The following is a 22,009-nucleotide window of genomic DNA, read 5'->3' as shown; positions in this document are numbered from 1 at the left end:
ATTTAGTTGTCTAGGGAGTCATTCTCACAATGCATGGTAATATAAACATTCAAAAGGTGAACAGAATTAAAATAAGAATATAATTTCTGTAGGTTTACTTTACTTTCTATATAAGTATAATTAAATAATTTCGCTAAAATATTTTATTTCCCGAAAGGAGTAGACGATACCATTCATCCCTAAATTTTTAAGCATGGATATAGTCAATATCACCCATAGCTAATCGTAATATTTACTCTATATAGGCTGTAGGTGATTTCTAATTGTCATTCGGGAAAGCGAGTAAGGCTGAGGTCATCTTGTTGTCCGTATCCTTCTCCACATACATTATTGTCCACAACAGAGTTGTATAGTTGATCTACTTTCTAATCAAATGAAAGAAAACTTGCTACATCTGTCAGATTTAGTTCGTGTTACAATTATTTCTCAATCTAACACATGTTCATATCGTGCTAAAGCCATTTCTATATTCGTTTTAATGCTACTAAATGTCTTGAGCATTTAAACCTTTTTGAATACTGCTCTTTTTAAAATTGCTGTAACTAAACTGCTCTTTAGTACAAAATGTTTTACAAAAGATGAGTTTAGTGACAATAATTTAAAGTTTTATTATTATTATTACTGCCTAATGGGTCTGTGTAGCACTGTGGAAGGTGCAGTTGCATCCAAGTTGCATGGCCATCTGAAGAAAGCTGGTTTCAGTTCGAATCTAGTTGTGGACTAGAGGAACTATTTCAAATACTGTGTGATATCTCGTGATCTCTGTCAGAGATCACCAGATGGCGATCCTTGTCAGCTGTCTCTTCACTCGATACCGTTTGCAAACTGTAATAGTCTGAGGCCAATCTTGTGATTGGTTACTAGTGGAGATTGAACTACTCCCTTATTATCTAAAAGTTAGAGCTAAAATGGCCTGGCCTATTTCCTTCAGGGGAATGAAAGGCGTTTGAGGAATTTTTTTCTAATCATACTCATTATCATGATTATCAGCAGCCATCATTGATTCACTGCTGGATAAAAAGTGCCACTTGTTGCTATTCTACATATTACTCTTGCAAATATGGTGATTTTCATCAATGAAACGCCATTTTGGTAGGCGTTGTCTTTTTATCTCCCGAAGTTTCCAAATTTGTACTTCTTTTATCCATCATTGGTAATGTCTTTAAGCAATATTCTCAACCCTTGATACTTCGGATGTTTTACTATAATATCTGAAATTTTGGTTTGGTTTCTTATCATTCAGTTCTAGTGATATCAAGCATATATCTTTATATACTAAATGCATTGTTCTCAATGCTTCTCAGGCATATATTAATGTAGGGAGCACCCTTGGTTAATAATTTTCGTTTTCAGGCATAGCTGTAACTGTCTATTGAATATCTACTGCAGTTTCTTAAATGTTTTACAAACAAGCATCGATCATTTTTTGACTTCTTCCAGTACTGATCCACTGCTATCTGTCGTCTTAAATCAATATAGTGATTCAGTTTTTCAACTTCATCATCAGTGATTTTTATTATTTCTGGTTTCAATTACTATTGAATATAACTTTTGTCTTCTTTAGGTTTAACTTTAAGCTAGCTGTTTGGCAAGTAGTTTGGAGTTTACTGATAGGAGTCTGTGGTTCACATGGAATTGAAGTTACCATGCGGATTACGAATCTAAATAGCTTAAACCTTCCCATCGTATCTCAAGATATTTTGTCTTCCCAACAAGTACAAGAAACTTGTATATCTCTTCCAAACATGCTGTGAACAGTTTAGGATATATCGTATCATATTCCTATCTGTGCTTCCACAATGAAGATATTTCTATTAAAATGAATTGACGCATTTGCATTGGTGTATGTTGATTTGATGATCCTTACATGCCAGCCTGGTTGGGCGAGTGATCAGCTGCCCACTCTCCAACCAACAGGCTGCGGGTTCGAATCCCGTGTGGGCATAGATATTTATGCTGTTTTTGGATGGAAGATGAATTCCATTGTTTGGTGTGACTGTCCTGCTAATTGGAGGCCTGAAGTGACTCGAAAAAGTTCCATGTTTGTTCTTCAGAGCAAGATTTCCAGACTATGGAAAAATAAATTTAAAATTTCAAAAATATATAAAATTGATAAAAATAGAAAAAAAAATCTTCAGCTCACCCACGGTACAAAATGTACTCCAGGTTTGCCTCCGTAGCGCAATTGGAAGAACGACGGTACATTGCGCCCTTCGATTGGAATAGGCCTAAGTTCGATTCTCGTCGCGACGGGAGGAATCTTTATCTGGTCGATTTCAATCGATGGTGAGTTAGCCGATCTCATACGGGGGTAGCAGGGTTTTTTCTCCCGGAAACTCGGGTTTTTCATCCCGCATACATGCAAATCGGCCCTTCAGAACACACGCAATTTACAGACAAAAATTACTAGTTGTGGTGGTGTTGGAGGTGGGCGGTAGATGGCGTTGATTCGTAGTAGAGGTAAGGTGTAGAGATAGTTGAAGATGTCCTCCCGCGATGAGTCTTCGGACTCCTTGGAGGTATCAGGAATAATAATAATAATAATAATAATAATAACTTTTCGTGGGTGGGGCAATATAAGAAAAATACGACTCCTTCATTTGATGAGTTCGTAGTCTCATAACCAATAAAAACTAAGACAGTGGGAATTATTGTTCACTGTACTGTTCAATAGTTGTACATCTTGAAGATGGGACACTGCTAAACTCAATTCTGTTCTGCGTATGAGCTAAGCGATTTTTGCAAACGCTTTGTAGATCATTGATAGTAGATTGAAAGGTCAATATTTCTTCAAGTCTTCTACTTAACTTTTGTGTGTGTGTGTGTGCGCGCGCGCGCGCCTGTGTGTATTAGAGTAATGATAGCATTAGCATTGCTCCATGTTCTCTGTACATAATTTTTCTTCAGATATAAGGTAAAGAGTTTGCAGGTTACTTTCCCACATGCTTTCAGAAGTTCAGACAATCTGAATTAATTTCCCTTTTTTTTTAAGTTTTAATTTGGTGGCTAGTATTATTGGAAGAAAAAATCTGTTGCACTTGTCCTTTTAAACCTGCGTGCTCTTTTATTTATATTTTTTAATAGTTCTAATTCCTGATAGCGGGTATCTAACTATGAATGAATCTGTTGAGGTTCTTAGAAATGAACGTGGTTTTAAGAGTTAGTTGGTGAATGTTACTTGCATTCATCGTTTTTCCGCCGTTGCAAGTTGTCATACATAATCATACAAGACTTCATTTCCCCCTCTCTCCCAAATAATTTTTCTGATTACCATTACTGAAATAACTCATCAATAAAGTTTCCATAATCGCTACCCGCGATAAGTTCTTTATTCTAATTGTTAACGATGTTTTCTGTATACATGATGTACATGTAAGTAATTTAATATAAAATTTATCTCCATAACCTTGGCAACAATTAAGCTGATGTAGTCGCATTGCTTATCACTCTTTTTATACTTAGGAATACTAATGATTTTAGGAAGATGGAGAGTCACATGTCTAAAGTAATTGCTTTTGGATTAAAATATTAGTTCAGAAGTAATACCTAAAAAAAAAAAAACATCGGATTTTTTTTTTTATTGTTGTTGTTTTGAATTATATCGAAACAAGTTCCAAAGTGTTTAGTTGAAAAATTATTATTCTTTTTTTATTTTTGTTTTAAATCGTTGATTTAAGAAATCTGAAATTTTTAACTGGAGTTGAAATTTTTGATAAAACAACTTTTCCTTCAAGACTAGTAGATGTATACATTTCATATTAAGTTTAATTTTATTTGAATGAAAGTTGGCTGAAAAGAATAAAAACCATCTTTATTCAAATAATATATTAGGTTTGCCCTATCTCATTCTCATAAAGCATGAAGATAGACAAATAAGTGTAATGATGTCTGTTACTTTTAAGACAAAGTGTTAGCTTGAGTGATTTAACAAATGTCTAGTATTGCAATAGAGAAGAAAAAGAAAACAGTGCATGGAAAGACAGGAATGGTTAAGGGACTGGAAAAGTTGGTCAGAATTCACAAATAGGAATGTGATACTTTCTGTTTTCATATAATCTAGTTTCTAGTTCTATAATGCTAGACCATTAGAAGAAATGTTCTAGGTTTGACGCTAAGTGTTGGCTAGAGAAAGTTTTTCTAGTCCTTTTTAAGTTGGTTCCAAAGTTAGTTGAGATTTGGTGCAAGCAAATAGGGTTTTTAATTCTGAGACAAATCAACCATAGAACTTGTATACTATTTTGGCATTAAAACAAGTTTAGCATCATGAGATGGCAGCAGTTATCTGTTGTACTCTCACTGCAGCATCTTCAAAAACTCTACAATTGATGGATAAATTTGGAAGAAGTGCTGGGTGGCAATGAAAGTGTAATATGAAATGTATTGTATTTCATATGGATGAAAAAGAGCAAACAAAACTATTTGCCTCCATCCCCAGTGTTGGGTACATGTCACCAGTTTGCGTGTGCTTTTTGCCTGCAATTACATATTGTTCTTTCTGGTGATGTGGAATGCTAATATTTTATCAACCTCGGATTAGAGAAACAACCACTGATTGCCATAAAAATTAAAAGTAGGTACAGCCTCTTTAGTTAGCACTAAAGAGGCTGTACCTACTTCCTTTGGGAATAAAAGGAGAATTAATTTAATTTAATTTATTTTTTTAATGTTAATTTCTTGGAAAAGAGTATGAGTTAGGGTTTAGGAACATAAGATGGTAGTAGTTTCTGCTGTACTCTCCTATATCCTCAAAATCATTGGTAGTCATCTTAAAGGAAATAGGTGACACAAACTACTGAACTATTAATAAAAAAATGCAGCGACATTAAACAACACTTGATGAATCAGAGTATGCACAAACTGCATAACAGCTAAATCACATCTAGACTGTCTGATAGAAATTAGAACTATATCAGAATGTTTATAAAAAAAATAATATATACCTGGTAACTAGTTCCTTATGCACCAAAGAAGAGGAAACCCAAAATAATAAGAATCAAAGATAAAATTGCAAAATACTAAAAGATAAACAAATTTTACTATGGGCTGATGCTTTGCCAGAAATAATAATCCAAAGAGGACTTCCCATTATGTGCATTTACAGTGAAAGATATTTTTTTTTTTTTTTTTTTTATGTTGCTTCCACCCATGAAAAGGCTGTTGACCTATAGTACATCAGTACTTGGGTGGGCTGAGATGTCGCTTTCTATTTTTTTTTTTTTAAGTTTTAAAAGAGGTATACTGTGAGTATACATATCGATACAAAATTAATAACAGAAAACTCACGTACAAAGATTATTTAATAGTATAATTTTTGCCTGTGTGTCATCTTCAGTACATGTTAAGCTCAAATTAAACAATAACTGACAATTCCAAAAAGCGCCACCTAAGTAGCTGGTGTAAGATAACTAAAAAGGTCAATAAATTTCCTAACAAAAAAAAAAAAAGTATACAATAAAAAGTTAGGAAAGATTAGCTGATTTATAAAGTACTATCTCCCATAAAGGGGATAGATGTAAGCCGTCGGGTCTGTTTAAGTTAGGAGAATGAAGTCAAGTTTCACGTGTTTCTTTATAAAGGCATTCCATGAGGAACCGACTTTTGTGAAGGACTCTTGTCTTTCTCCAATGAACTCTATGTCTAGTGAGGATGGCATGTTCTGCAAGTCCAGACTTTTCACGTTTAAAGTATTCAACATAAGATTGTTGTTCTTCTAGCCGAATAGAGGCAGATCTTCCTGTTTGTCCGAAATAAGATAATCCACAAGAGCACGGAATCTGGTAGACACCCGGATAATTAAGATGTGGAAGCTTGTCCTTAGGAGAAGTGAGAAAGGTGGAGATTTTTCTAAACGGTCGAAAGGCAACAAAAATATTCAGTGGTTTTAAAACTTTTGCTATACGTTCACTAATACCTTGTACATAAGGGATAGGAATGCACGTTATTTCTTCTGTATTTGAAGAGGAAGACATATTAAAACTACTCAAAGCTCTTTTAATGAAACAATTCTTATAACCATTAGGAGTGGGCCTGATGAACCAGTGTTTTAATAGTTCCTGCCTTTTGACTGGGATGGTGATGAGATTCAGCATGGATATAATGGCCTGTATGAATCTTCTTTCTGTAAACTGAGAAATGTAGGTTACCATCTCATTGACGAAGAATTAGAAGATCTATAAAGGCTAACTGCTTATTTGATTCTACTTCTAGGGTAAACTGGATCCTAGGATGAAGTGCATTTAACCTAGTGAGAAACTGTTGAAGTTCATCAGAAGAGCCATTCCATACAGCAAAAATGTCATCGACATATCTGAACCAATGAGTAGGTCTGGGAGAAATGTCTAAGATACGTTGTTCAAAATGTTCCATAAAGAAATTGGAGATAGCAGGAGAAAGAGGATTGCCCATTGCTGTTCCTTCAATTTGTTGATACAACTTATTTTTAAAGGAAAAATAACTAGAATGTATTACAAAATAAAAATAATTTTACAATGTCTGAAGGAAATTCCTGTTGCAGTAATTCAATGCTTTCAGAAAGAGGCACATTTGTAAATAAAGAAACAACATCTAAACTGATCATGATATCAGATACGTCCAAATGGAGATCTGAAATTTTATTTTTGAAATCCGAAGTATTTTTTATATAAGTATCAGTTCTAGTTGAAGAGGAGAGTAAATTTGATAAAAATTTTGAGATTTTGTAAGTGGGGCAACCATTTTTTTAAAATTATTATTAAGTTTTATGTATATTTTTTTATTTTATTTATTTATTACATAGTCTGGAAACCCTGCTCTAGAGACCCAATGTGAAACTTTCAGGCCACTGCAGGCCTCCAATAAGTGGGATAGTGGTCTTGAACTGGGTGATGAAATTCATCTCCCACCTAAGGACAATTGCAAGCATCCACATTCATGGTGGGATTCGAACTCACAGCCTGTTGGTTGGAGATTGGATATGAAGCTACTCAATCAACCAGACTGGAATTTGAAACTGCATTAAATCCCAAAAGAATGAGAAAGTATCTGGAGTGGATGGTATAATGGCAGAAGCTATTAAACATGGAGAAAAAGAGCTAAATATCTGCAATACAGCTCTGGCTGCATTCAACATTCCATCACAATGGAGAGAGAGAGAGAGAGAGAGAGAGAGGGCTTAATAATACCGTATACAAAAAGCAATCTAAATGACACAGAAAATTACAGTGGAATCATTCTCTTCCTACTATACTTAAAATATATTATTATTATTGTTAACCACTGGCACCTTCACAGACAATCACAAACATCCATGCCCATGGCAGAATTCGAACCCGCAGCCCCTTGGCTGGAGAGTGGATACGCTAACCACTTGGCCAATCAGGCCGGACAATATGTAACAGAATGCTTTTTAAATCAGAGAAGCATTGGCAAACACATCGACTACCTCAGAAGATTGCTAGAAGGGGAAAGAGATAAAAAAACTTTCCTTTAATCTTAAACTTCATTGAGTTCTCAAAAGTCTTCAATTTAATCAGTAGACAAGGATGTTCAGAATTCTCAGTTATTATGGCATACCCTTGAATGAAAGAGTAATTGTGAGATGACTGAGAGCTTTTCTGTTTTCACTGGAGTTCTTTAGGGAGATTCTTTGGCATCATATCTTTCAACATTACCCTTGACTATGTGTCAGACTCAGGAAATGGGTAATGAATAATTTTTGATGATTCAGTAGGACAGACTCACAGATGATTTGTTGATTGACTTCATTCAGACTGGACAAAACCACTTAGATAATTTAAGTAAAAATGCAGCATTGGAATTCAACAGCAATAAAACTAAACTCCTAAAAAAAACAGAATAGAAGAAAATATTAAGCTAAATGACCATACTCTTGAAGTAAAAGATTTTCAGTGCTGGGGTTCTTACATTAATACTCTAAATGATATAGTGACAAGAAAGCACAAATTGGTTAAGCTTTCATGTTCATAAAAGCTTAACTAATATCTGAAAATTCAATCTCATTTACTACAAATACCAAAATTTGTCTGTACAAAAACTAATCAAGCCACATATGGTTTCCAGATAACATTCCCTCTAAACTAGGGAAGCAAATGCACAAGTCATGTTTGTCTTCTGAACATCAGTTTGGTTGCCCTGGGTAACTCTGGGCAGGGAGCCAGCGATTTTTGAAAAAGTGCATAGCACTCATTTATTATTATTACGTGACATCTCCAAGGAGTCCAAAGACTCATCGAGGGAGGGCACCTACTCTACAACTCTCTGTCTCCACCACTCAATCCACCAACTACAATGAAACACAACTACTATCATCTACATCAATACCATCTACTGCTCACCACCACCACCACTAGTATTTTTACAGGCAATCACAAACATCTATGCCCACGGTGGGATTCGAACCCACAGCCTTTTGGCTGGAGAGTGGATGTGCCAACAACTTGGCCAACCATGCCAGCATTATAAACTAAAATTATCATTATTATTATCCCAAGATCCCATGAAGACTCATCTAAAAAGTCCTTTTGTCATACACACAGCTCATCATACTGTGCCTTAAACACATTCAAATTCTCTGCAGATACCACACTCTCAGGCAAGGCATTCCATTAATTCATAACTCCTTCAACACACAGATTAGGCCTACATGCAAAAAACTTGTTTCTCACTCCCCTGCTCATACCTTCCTTATACAGCTTCCAGGGATGACCTCTGGTTCTCCTGTGATCTCCCACCGTTTGCTATAAAAACTCTCCAACATTGATCCTATAGCAACCCCTTACTAACTTGTAGCTCTATCGAAAGTTTATTTTTCACTTGGTTAGAATATAATAAATTTAGTTTAATCCTTTATCCAAGTGTGAGCAAACAAAGTTTGCGCCTGAAAGTATCTTCAGGACTGGGGTAAGGTGATGCAATACCAGGGTGACTCCTTGCAAAGGTGGAGCAAGCTACTATCACTCCCATCTCAGTATCTCCCATAATGCAAAACACATCTCCTTGCGGATATGTCTAATGTTATGCATTAAGGGAAGGACCACTACCCAGACTAGTTTCAACCTTTATTGAGGTCTCTTCAGTAGGAGCCAGGCCCAAGTGGAGATACCACTCAGAAGCTAGCAAGGTCATCTCTACCTATAGGAGTAGCCAAATGGTGTGCCACCTTTTTAATAAATTACTCTGGATTTAGAGAAAGTTGTTGAAAGTTTATTTTTCACTTGGTTAGAATGTGATAGTATCTTGCTCCACCTTTGCAAGGAGTCACCCTGGTATTGCATCACCTTACCCCAGTCCTGAAGATACTTTCAGGCGCAAACTTTGTTTGCTCACACTTGGATAAAGGATTAAACTAAATTTATTATATTCTAACCAAGTGAAAAATAAACTTTCAACATCTTTCTCTAAATCCAGAGTAATTTATTAAAAAGGTGACACACCATTTGGCTACTCCTATAGGTAGAGATGACCTTGCTAATGCTTCTGACTGGTATCTCCACTTGGGCCTGGCTCCCACTGAAGAGACCTCAATAAAGGTCGAAACTAGTCTGGGTAGTGGCCCTTCCCTTAATGCATAACATTCGACATATCTGCAAGGAGATGTGTTTTGCATTATGGGAGATACTGAGATGGGAGTGATAGTAGCTTGCTCCACCTTTGCAAGGAGTCGCCCTGGTGTTGCACCACCTTACTCCAGTCCTGAAGATACTTTCAGGTGCAAATTTTGTTTGCTCACACTTGGATAAAGGATTAAACTAAATTTATTATATTGTAGCTCTATCATATCACTCCTCTTCCTCATATCCACTAGACTGTAAATTGCATATTCTCAAGCTTTCTTCATATTTGACATTTCAGAGATCAGAAACTACCTTAGTAAGTTGCCTGTGGATCCTTTCCAATGTCTCTTGGGTCTTTTGAAAACCAGTGACCGAATTTGGACACAGTAGTACACGTGTGACCTAATCATAGCCTTATACAATGGAACAAGCATCTCCTTCTACAAGTCAGCTTACTCTGCATCATTCCCAGAATTCTTTGTGTTGTCCTCGCAATTTTGGCAATGTGTTCTCTAAATTTCAGATCCTTATCCACTATCACTCAAGATCGTTTATTTCCTCCACCTTCAACAATATATCCCCACCAAGCATAAATTCTACATCCCATCTTTGTTTCCCAAATTTGAAAACCTTACATTTTGCAACATTGAACTTGCATCCTCATTTCTATGCCCATTCACTCAATTTATTCAAGTCTTCTTATAAGACCATAAACATCTTCTCTACTCTTCATAGTTCATCCCAACTTTGCATAATCAGGAAACAATTGAATATCCCCATCCAAATCTTCACCAATATCATTAACATATAAGTTAAACAGCAATAACCCTAAAACAGACCTCTGAGGCACACAACTAGTGACCCTGGATATTGCTCCCCAATTCACAACTTGCTGATGCCTATCAGTTAGCCAGTCTCCAATCTAATGCACTAATCTAATATCCAACTCCATCCATTCTAGTTTGACTATCATCTTATCATGTGGTAATCTATCAAAAGCCTTTGTGAAATCCAAGTATACTACTCTGTTCAAGGAAGCCATCACCTTATTGTAATAAGTAAATGGATTACTCAAACATGATCTCCCTTTAGTAAATCCATGCTGTCCATCAAAGATAATACCATTGTTGTCAACCCAATTCTCAATCCTAGTTCTCACCAGCTTCTCCAACAACTTAACCATAACACCTGACATACAGATTAGGCCTTGAATTTGATGCCTGAGTTCTATCATCACCTCCCTTATGAAGAGAAGTGGCACAATCTTGTCCTCCTTCCACTCCTTTGGAACTCGACCATTGAAAGACTGATATTAAAAAAATACGGCAAGGCAGATGTCAGCTCCCTGGTACATTCCTTCAGAACACGTGGTGATATATTATCAAGTCTGACAGTCTTATTAACATCAGTTTGCTCAATTCCCCATACACCTCTTGCTCACTTATAGTCAGTCTCTCCTCCCCATCATCAACTGCTTTCTATGATGTCACATGCACAACAATGAAAGACCTTTATGAACTGCTCATTAAGTATCTCCAGTATATCTTCTGCAGTAGTTGTCCTTATACCATTTTCTCCAATCATTGTCATCTTTCCATAATCATTCTTTTTTTTTTTTTGCTGTCTACATATCGAAAGAACTCCATAGGATTCTTTTTGGCTTCATTAGCTGACTGCTGCTCATATTTCACTTTTGCTACCCTTACCAACCAAGTCATCCGCATGGTTAGCCGAGTGGCTATGTGCTTCGCAACCATATTCCATATGCTTGGGAAAGGAGTGTCCTAGGTTCGATTCCTGTCGTCAACATGAGGAGCTTAAGGATCTTTCTCAGACATAGCCAAGTTAGTTGGTCTTGGGCATGGATTGCAGGGTTTTTCTATCCAGTTTATCTGGGGTTTTTCCTCCCACAAGCAGGCAAACTTGCCCTGTGAACACACGCAACTACAGACATAGGACACACCTGGAGGCATGGGGCTAGCCACCTTATCCTCGGGATGGGTACGGCTTAGAAGAGCTGAAGATAGCTCCGTAACAGGCCACTAGGCCTACTACCTGAAGGGAAGAAGAAGAAGAAGACCAACCAAGTCACCCTCCTTGCCTAGTCTTTGTAATCCTCATGGAACTGGTTATTACTACTTCTCTTGTGCTGCCTCCATAATGCCTTTTTTCTCTGTTTTGCATGCTTCTCTTCATTCATCCATTTTACACCTAGCTTATTTAACCTTCTGACCCTTGGAATACACTTAGGCATTGCTTCTGCTAGACAGTTCTTGAATATCCTCCACGCTGCATTGATCTCTTTTCCAGCTAACTCTTGAGCTCTTCATAATCACCAGCCTTGTAGTTCCACATATATCTTTTTCTCACAGAGGTCCTCACATTGCTGGCAATCACCCAGATAATCACTTCATGGTCACTCTCACCAACTGGAGGGTGATTTGACACCTCATTTCTAATTACATCCTCTGATGAGATGATCAGATCCAATACCCTTGATCCTCATGTTCCCTCTGTTATATACTGTCTGAGGTAGTTGTCCCTCGTAAACCTCAAGAAACTCATTTTCTTTACTTTCAGTTGCTATCTCATCATCTCAGTCTATATTGCCATAGTTAAAATCGGCCATAATAATCACCCTTTTCTTATTTGCTTGGCTAATTTGATTATACATTCCATAGTCACTACCATCCATATTACTGCATCTATAACAACATCCAACTAAGTATTTCATTCTATTTTCACCATATTGTCTCAAAACCATCCTCTTGCATCTCTACTTTGTATGGACTTAACTCTTTCTCTGTCATCAGTAGCACTCCCCCTCTCCTTTAAACTTATTTAAAAAAAATTGAGAAGTTACATATTTTTATTCAACTGAAAATATAATTGTACATAAAATTTGCTTATACTGTACTTATCAGTTTTGCATCGTATGCTTTGACATCTCAGTGAGGTCAGACTTAATTAAAAATATACACACTAGTGATTTTCTGGTGTATAATACTGCAATAACAAAAACACACTTTGTTAATGCTTTGTCACTGACAGTCAGTAGGAGATTGAGTCTCCTGCACAGGTGAGCAATGGCCACTGCAAGGCTGCATGTGCACCTAGCTAAAAAGGAACATTGTTCTCAAATATGGGATGCCACTACTTCATGAGCAGTTAATATCATCAATAGGCAGAAAGTCAGAAAAGAGCTCAAATAGAACCAATTCAGAAAAGTCAGCTGAGGTGGTTAGTACACACACTAACTTAGACATTCACCCATGTCTACATTCAGTGCTCTTGCTATCTACAGATCATGGATATAAAGAAAGTGGAAGGTTAAGAAAACAGTTTTGGCAATACATTTTCCATAAATGGTATTAATGTACTATAGGTTGACCAACTAATCTCTTGTGTATGGGCCCAACATAAAAAACGTAAGTAAAATTCATTTTTGAAGTGCTTCACGAACCGTCTGACATTACTAGTTGGCACATAACAGAGCAGGGGGTGCTTAAGGGTCAAAGCTGTATAACTGAGAGGAGACCTCCACATAGCCTTTAAAGGAATGTGGAGAACTGACCAGGGCTTCTGACCTAATGTCCAATCCTCACCTTCTCGTGGTGCACCCTGTTGGGTATCTACTTTGATACTGAACGAACGAGGATGGGCTGGCAATTTGGGATTTAGCCGACCAAATTGTATTCTTATTGGTTAAACCAAAATAAAAAATGATGGTACAACATGACAAAATTTCATGCTGGCTGGGGCATCGCCTGGTTAAACAAGGCCCCCGTTGTTTTCGCCAGGGAACCAGGGCAAACAGCAAAAAGTCAGCTACTGGAACAAATCTGAAAACAAACCCCAACTCAACATCACCAGAGTTAAAGATCGGTACTATCAACGTAAGAAGCCTGAATGGCAAAGAAATGGAACTAGCTGAGGAATTAGATAAGTACCAGATCGACATAATAGGGGTGACTAAAAAAAAAAGACCAAAACTGGTGAGATTTTTCTGAGCAATAAATACAAAATGTTATATTCAGGCAATGACAATCAAGGAAAAGAAGGAGTAGCCATATTATTCAACACAAAATACGAGGCTAATCTTCTTGAATGGCAGTCAATCTCAAGGAGAGTAATGTGGGCAAATATGAGAATGGAGAACTGGACAATGAGACTTATTTGTGCCTATGGTCCCACAGAAGGTTCTACTAAGGTAGAAGTGGAGGAATTTTTTGAGGCTTTAGAAAAAGCAACTGACACAATAAAAAAGGAAAAGTTGGTCCTTGTTGGGGATCTAAATAGCAGAGTAGGAAATGATTGTGAGACATACAAAAATATTTTGGGAAAATTTGGAGAAAAGAGCAAAGCTAATAATAATGGCAAATATCTGTTGGTTTTCTGCTCAGGACATGGACTGGTTATTACTAACACCATGTTCCAACATAAAAATGTGCACAAATTCACATGGAGAGAAGAGGCTAGAAATAAGAAAAGTCTCATTGACTGTGTTATTGTTGATAGTGATGTTTTCTCCCTGGTGCAGGACACCAGAGTGTACAGAGGATTTGAAATTGGAAGTGATCACTATTTAGTCTCGAGCAGGATAAAATTGAATTTCATATTGAAAAGAATAACATGTAAGAAAGTTTTAAAGCGAATAAAAGTTGAGCAGCTCTCATATGTGAACTGTAGACTAAAATACAGAAAGATTATTGAAAAAAAAATGAAAGAGTTTGAGAACAGGAATCAAACCTTGGAGATTCAGTGGCAAACTCTGAAGAAAACATTGATTGATTCTACCAGAGAGGCATGTGGTGAGGTTGTCTGCAAGGATAAAAAAATCAGAACTCCCTGGTGGACACAGGAAGTTAAAGAGGCAGTGAAAGAAAAGAAGAAAGCATATCAAAAGTTCCTGGCAAATAAGTCAGCTTTTACTCTTACAGAATTATTATTATTATTATTATTGTTCCGGGAAATTCCAAGGAGTCGGTTGACTCATCGAGGGAGGCCCTAACATCATGTCTGGAACAACTATTCAACATTCACACAGTATCCATCATATCTTGTCTTGAACTCATTCACGGTCGTAGCACCCAGAACAGACTCTGGAAGCTTATTCCACTCATTCACCACTCTCCAAGTAGAAAACCTAGCTCTAACACCCTTGTCAACCACGCTCTTGCCCAGCTTCCATGCATGGCCCCTAGTCCTCCCACCACCAGTCATATTTTCAAAAATATCTTCTGGATCAATCTTATAAAAACCCTTCAGTAATTTGAATGTCTCAATCATATCACCCCTCCTTCGCCTATCGTCCAATTTCTGCAACCCACAAATCCTCAACCTATTCTCATAAGGTTCATTCCACAGACCTTCTATCATCTTGGTCACTCGTCTCTGCACCCTCTCCACTTCCTCCCCATCACGAAGAAACCCTGGTGCCCATAACTGGGCACAGAAGTCCAGATGGGGTCTTATCAAGGCTCGATACAGAGGAACAACAACTTGTTTCTCTCTGCATGTTAAAGTATTTTTCATAAGCCAAGTGATTTGGTGAGCTGTTTTAGTTACTTTTGCAATGTGCCCCCTAAACTTCAACTCCCTATCCACTAGCACTCCCAAATCCCTGGCCTCATCAATCTCCTGGAGTACGGTTCCACCTATGCGATATACTGCTGCTATTCTTTTCACCCCAAAGTGCATAACCTTACACTTTGCCACATTAAACTGACATCCATTTTTCCTAGCCCAGTCCTCCAAACTATCCAAATCATCCTGTAAAATTTTGACATCCTGTGCACTCACAATTGCTCTACCCAACTTTGCATCATCAGCAAACAAGTGAATACTTCCTCTCAAATCCTTTCCAATATCATTGATGAACAAATTGAAAAGCAGTGGTCCAAGAACAGAGCCCTGCGGCACTCCACTAGTCACAAGACGTCTTTTTGACTCCACTCCTGAATAAACCACTCTCTGGTATCTCTCCTTCAACCACCCTCCTATCCATCTTACCAACCCTATATCTATCCCCCATCTGCTCCAGTTTACTTATTAGGGTTCCATGTGGTATCCTGTCAAAGGCCTTGGCAAGGTCCAGTAGTATCACTGTAAACCCATTACCCCTATCCAGTTCAGCCGTCACTGTGTTATAAAACGTGAGCAAGTTACTGAGGCATGATCTACCCTTCATAAAACCATGTTGTCCCCCATACAATATCCCATTTTCATCTATCCAATCCTGTATTCTTTTCTTGACTAATTTCTCTAAGACTTTGACGATGATTCCTGATATGCTAATCGGTCGGTAATTTACAACAGCAGTCTTGGAACCACCTTTATGCAGTGGAACTATTTTCCCTTCCTTCCACCCACTCGGGACTAACCCAGACCTGAGACTCAAATTAAACAAAATGGTCAAGGGTACTGACAATTCTTTAGCTGCTTCTCATACTACACGAGCTGGTATACCATCCAATCCCACAGATGTATTGACATTGAGGTTATGCAATAAACTACTGACCTCCACTTCATTCACCACAATTCCCGTATAATCTACTGGTTTATTCGTTTCTGCAATGTCACCACCTGGATGATATTATCTTGCAAAGTGCTCACTCAGTAACTCAGCTATCTCAACTGATTCAGTTACCTCACTACCATCAGCATTTTTTAAAATCATTCTGCCATGTACATTTTTCCTTTTACTTGCTACATATCTAAAAAACTGTTTAGGATTCTCTTTAGCCTGCTTGGCCAATGTTCTTTCGTAATCCTTTTTTGCTTTTCTTACCACACTCGTTACCCTTCTGGCCTGTGCTTTATACCGTTCGTGTGCCTGCCGGTCACCTTTCTCCTTAAATTCCCTCCATAGTTGTTTCTTTTTTTGCAGCTCAAGCTTAATGGTGTTATTCATCTATTTAATCCCTACTTGATTTATTATTCGGATTCTAGGTATGCAGTCAGCCATTGCTTCATGCAAGCACTTCTTAACTACCTCCCATGCACTATCAACTTCTAGTCCTTGCAGTTGTACATGTCATGGCACTGAGCCAATCAAACTCCTAAGCTTGTCATACTTTTCAGCCCGATAATTCCACATGTACCCTGTCTTAATTGAAAATTCTACACCTTTAGCCACCTCCCAAGTCAAGACCTTTGATCACTCTAACCAAATGGTGACAATGTGGTCATATTTGTTACAGCCAAATCCTCAGATGTAATTACTAGGTCAAGCACTCTCTGACCCCTAGTATTTTCCATTACATGCTGTCGCAGATAGTTATCCCTTAATAACCGCATAAAATCCAATTCCTTCCTCTTGTGTGTCCTCTCCTCACTCCAATCAATGCGACCATAGTTGAAATCTCCCATAATAATCACCCTCCTTCCACTCATTTCTTCTATTTGCTTGTGCATATTGTCACCACCATCTTTTCCATCACCTGGTCTATAGCAGCACCCAATTGTATATTTAGTTCTGCTAGCCGCAATCTCACACCAAATGGCCTCAAATGTGCTCCTTTCTCTATCCTGCAATTCAACTTCTATTCTCCTTGGCTGTAGCTCATCAGCTATCATCAACAATACTCCTCCCCCCATTTTATTCCCTCTGTCATTCCTGAACACACTATACCCATCACATTCAATCCCACTAGCTATATCATCTACAGTCAGCCATGTTTCACTAATATAGAATACAGAGACAAATGTAAGAAAGCTAAACAGTGTGTAAAACTAGCTAAACAAAAGTCATGGGAGGACTTTGGCAAGAATATAGAAAATAAATATCAAGAAGGTGGCAAAATATTCTGGAGGTTGTTGAAGAAGCTTAGGAATGGAGAAAAGAGTGCTGTAAAAGGAATTAGAGATGATAAAGGTGACATGAAAACAGGAGACAAAGATATCCTTGAAGTATGGAGTAATTACTTTGAAAAACTGCTAAATGAAACAAGCAGTGATGACAGCACAGTGATAAAAAGCACTGACCAGGCATGCAGTCAGGAATACATATCCATACTTGAAGTAGAAAAAGCCATCAAAGGCTTGAAATGTGGAAAGGCAGCAGGAGTAGATGATATTCGACCAGAAATGCTGAAGTATGGTGGTATAAGAGTCTTACAGTGGCTGCACTGCATAGTTCAGAAAGCCTGGACAGAGGGACAAATTCCTGATGATTGGAGTAGAGCTCTCATAGTACCCATATATAAAAAGGGAAATAAAACTGGATGTGAGATTTACAGAGGTATTTCCCTACTGAGTGTTCCTGGCAAGATCTATGCAAGTATACTTGAGAAACGGTTGAGAAGAATTGTGGAAGAAAAGCTTGGTGAAGAACAAGCTGGATTCAGGCCAAATAGAGGCTGTCAGGGTCAGATCTTCACTTTATGACAAATAGTCGAGAAAGCATGAGAATATAACAAAGATCTGTATTTAAGTTTTGTCGATTTGGAAAAGGCATATGACAAGGTGCCAAGAGAGAAGCTATTCAATACGCTGCAGTTATATGGTGTCAATGGGGCATTATATCAAGCAATACTTAGTCTTTATTTGAGTTGTAAGTCAGCAGTTAGAATTGAAGGAAGTACAGGAAGATGGTTCAATGTTAAATCTGGTGTGAGACAAGGATGTACATTATCCCCTCTGTTATTCATTATCTATATGGATCACATTATGAAGGAATGTGGTATTAAACCTGATATCAAAATTGGAGATGTTAATGTCAGCTCTTTGCTTTATGCGGATGATGTTATACTTCTAAATAAATCTGCTACAAGTGTGCAAGATTCTCTGACTAAATTGAATAGTTGTTGTAATAGATATGGTATGAAGGTCAGCAATAAAAAGACAAAGACAACGAAAATAGGCAGAATCATTGAAAATGTCAACTGTGTTGTGAATGGAGAACCTGTGGAACAAGTAAAACATTTCAGCTACCTAGGCACGATTTTTACTGAAGATGGTAAATTAAATATAGAAATAGACAACAGAATCAGCAAAGCTGGTATGGTGGGAAGTCAATTGAATAAATTCATATGGAATAAGAAAGAAATTAGTCGGAACACTAAATTAGCTGTATACAAGACAGTGGTCAAACCAGTTTTAACTTATGGATCTGAGAGCTGGATCAGAAGTAAAACACTTGACCAAAGACTAGAGACCGCAGATATGAGAGTCCTGAGAAAGATTAGAGGCATGAACAGATGGCATCAATGGCAATATCATATTAAAAATGAGGATATTAGGAAAGAACTTGACATTGTCAGCATCCAGGAATGCGTTAGCAGAGCTAATCTCAGTTAGTATGGTCACTTAAATAGAATGGGAGAGGAAAGATTAGCAAAATAAGTGTTCTCTGCGAGGTTGGCAGGAAAACGACCCAGAGGAAGACCAAGATATAGGTGGATTGATATGGTACAAAGTGCCTTAGACGATCGAAATATAAGATCTGATAATGTTGGAGTCTTGACAAGTAACAGACTGATTTGGAGGAAAAATTGTAGATAGGAAGTTAGTAATGATGTAAATTTTTCATGTAGTACTGTCATATCCTGTACACCCCTTGAGGGTACATGGCAGAAATTTGATGATGATGATGATGATGATGTCATAACAGAGCAACTTGGGTCGCCTTCATTTAAGACTATTTCCATGAGTTGTTATTACGGGAAGAAAAAAAGCAAATGAAAGTCAGGTGCATTATAAAAGTGATGCCAAGTCTGGCTATTGTATACAAATGAGTGGCAGTACCAACAGTATATGAAAATGAGCAATGGCTTAGAAGCAGGCATTTTGGAGTGGTTTTGGATATGGCTGCAAGACATAATTTAACCAGTGCTTCAGGTAATGAGCCATTGTAAGACTAGAGGCTGGCCAAAGTCAAGTGGAAGTAACCAGATTGTTGCATGTAAGTCATTCCATTGTTCAGAGATTGTAAACCAATTCCAGAAGTCACAAACAACATCCCAGAGATTCAGTGAAGGAAAGCCTGCAGGGATGACTGATTTCTCTACTTATCTGCTTTCTAAAACAGGCATATTATTCTGAATCGGTTATGATCTCACATCATGTTGGCTACAGGAACATTGGTATCCATTTTCACTGTTTGCAGAAGACTTCACAAAGATTTTCTTTTTTGCTAGACAACCAGTAGTCTGTTGTTTACACATGAGTCCAGATTTGCTCAACTGAGTGATATCATGTGTCAAAAACTATCAATGCTTCCAAAACAGAATTTGAACAGGCAAAAAGCAGGACATTTGCAGCCTGCCCAAATGGCAGCCATCCCTTTTGGTCTCTTGCCAGAGCAATTGGTCATAAGTTTTGTCCTACATTATTCCCACCCCTATCATACCCAGATGGCTCTATTGCATTATCAGCCACAAAAAAAGCTAATCTCCTGGCTTCACACTTTGCCTCCAATGCACGTATAACTGACAATGGCAAATGCCCTCCAGTCATTTCAACTGCCCAACATACAATGTCCTCTATATTCTTTTGCCAGAAAGCGATTAGAAACCTACTGTCTAAATTAGACACACAAAAAAAAGTCTCTTGGCCTTGATGTCCTGAGGGTCTGTGCACCAGAACTGACTCCTATCCTATGTCACCTGTACATACGCTCTTACTCCACTAATATATATCCCAAAGCCTGGAAATTGTCCTATATTCAACCCATTCCTAAGGAAGGTGACAAATCACTGCCATTTAACTACTGCTGTCTCACTCACCTCAGTCTTATCTAAAGTGATAGAGAAAACCATCAATTCTTAACTCCTACACTACCTTGAAGTCACCCAGCTTTAAGCGACCACCAGTATGGATTCCAAAGCTGTCGATCAACAGGAGATCTACTTTCATATATCACCCATCTCTTGACAAATGCTATGGAGAAATTTGGTGAATCTCGAGTGGTTGCACTTGATATCTCCAGGGCTTTTGACTGGGTCTGGCACAAAGGCTTATTAAGCAAACTCCTATCATTTGGACTGTCTCAGGACTTCTGCAGTTGGATTGCCAGCTTTCTGTCTGGACACACATACTGTGTGTGATGGTAGACAATTCCCTATCCTCTCACCATCCAACTAATGCTGGGGTTCCACAAGGTTCTGTTCTCTCACCAGTCATCTTCCTTCTGTATATCAATAGCCTACTTCAGTTGATCTCTAACCCAATACACAGTTTTGCAGATGACAGCACATTGTACTCCTTCCTTTCATTTGACAAACTTAGTCTACACAACTCACGTCAAACCTACAGAACATCAACCACCAATGCCCTCAACTCTGACCTCCAAGCCATCCTCCAATGGGGCTCAGATAACCTTGTCAACTTTAATGTTAGCAAACTCCAGTTCTGTGTTATTTCTCACAAAAAAAGAACCACTTCCCCCCAGTATTATTTTTGATAACAGTCAAATTTTCAGACAAGATGAGATTTCTCTTCTTGGAATAACCCTGACATCAGGTCTCTCCTGGCATAAATACATCATAACCATTGCATTCTCAGCGTCCATGAAACTAGGATTTCTCTTTTGCTCAAGACGTTATTTCACTTCTAAACAGGTGATAACCTTATACAAATCATAAATCTGCCCAGCTGTTGAATACTGCTGTCAACCTCCCTCAAAATGCTTGACTCAATACAGAGGAGAGCAATTAGGTTGATAAAGGACTCATCTCTTACCAACTCACTCTCCTCAATAAATTTAGTTTAATCCTTTATCTAAGTGTGAGCAAACAAAGTTTGCCCCTGAAAATATCTTCAGGACTGAGGTAAGGTAGTACAACATCGGGCAACTCGGAGCAATGTGTTTTGTATTATGGGAGATACTGAGATAGGAGTGATGTTAGCTTGGTCCACCTTTGCTCCGAGTTGCTGGGTGTTGTACTACCTTACCTCAGTCCTGAAAATATTTTCAGGTGCAAACTTTGTTTGCTCACACTTGGATAAAGGATTAAACTAAATTTATTGTGGTCTAACCAAGTGAAAAATAAACTTTCATCACACTCCTCACTTTCACATAGATGTTAGGTCTCTACAATTTGTCATCATCATCATCATCATCATCAAATTCCTGCCATGTACCCTCAAGGGGTGTACAGGATATGATAGTACTACATGAAAAAATTACATCATTACTAACTTCCTATCTACAATTTTCCTCCAAATCAGTCTGTTACTTGTCAAGACTCCAACATTATCAGATCTTATATTTCTATCGTCTAAGGCACTTTGTACCGTATCAATCCACCCATATCTTGGTCTTCCTCTGGGTCATTTTTTCCTGCCAACCTTGCAGAGAACACTTGTTTTGCTAATCTTTTCTCTCCCATTCTATTTAAGTGACCATACCACCTGAGATTAGCTCTGCTAACGCATTCCTGGATGCTGACAATGTCAAGTTCTTTCCTAATTTCCTCATTTTTAATATGATATTGCCATTGATACCATCTGTTCCT

The 22,009-nt window shown here is 37.9% G+C and overlaps 1 protein-coding gene across 2 annotated transcripts in view; it reads left to right on the top strand.

The window, feature by feature from the left end:
* The first annotated feature begins 2,709 nt into the window (after positions 1–2,709).
* Positions 2,710–22,009, top strand: part of LOC150095025 (N-acetylglucosamine-1-phosphotransferase subunit gamma-like) — a 149,636-nt gene continuing 130,336 nt past the window's right edge. Inside the window, exon 1 of one of the 2 annotated variants that reach the window (XM_090411382.1) lies at positions 2,710–2,778. The gene's annotated coding sequence lies outside the window, so the exon portion shown is untranslated. Of the gene's footprint in view, positions 2,779–3,145; positions 3,373–22,009 lie in introns of those variants that run through there. The other variant, XM_090411381.1, reaches the window with a different exon arrangement.

This window comes from Typopeltis vanoorti, chromosome 21 (assembly GCF_054136105.1).
Source record: "Typopeltis vanoorti isolate ZY-2024b chromosome 21, IOZ_Tvanoo_1.0, whole genome shotgun sequence".
Taxonomy (NCBI): Eukaryota; Metazoa; Arthropoda; class Arachnida; order Uropygi; family Thelyphonidae; genus Typopeltis; species Typopeltis vanoorti.
Note: the sequence above shows the minus strand (reverse complement) of the source record. Positions and strands in the feature narration are given on the sequence as shown.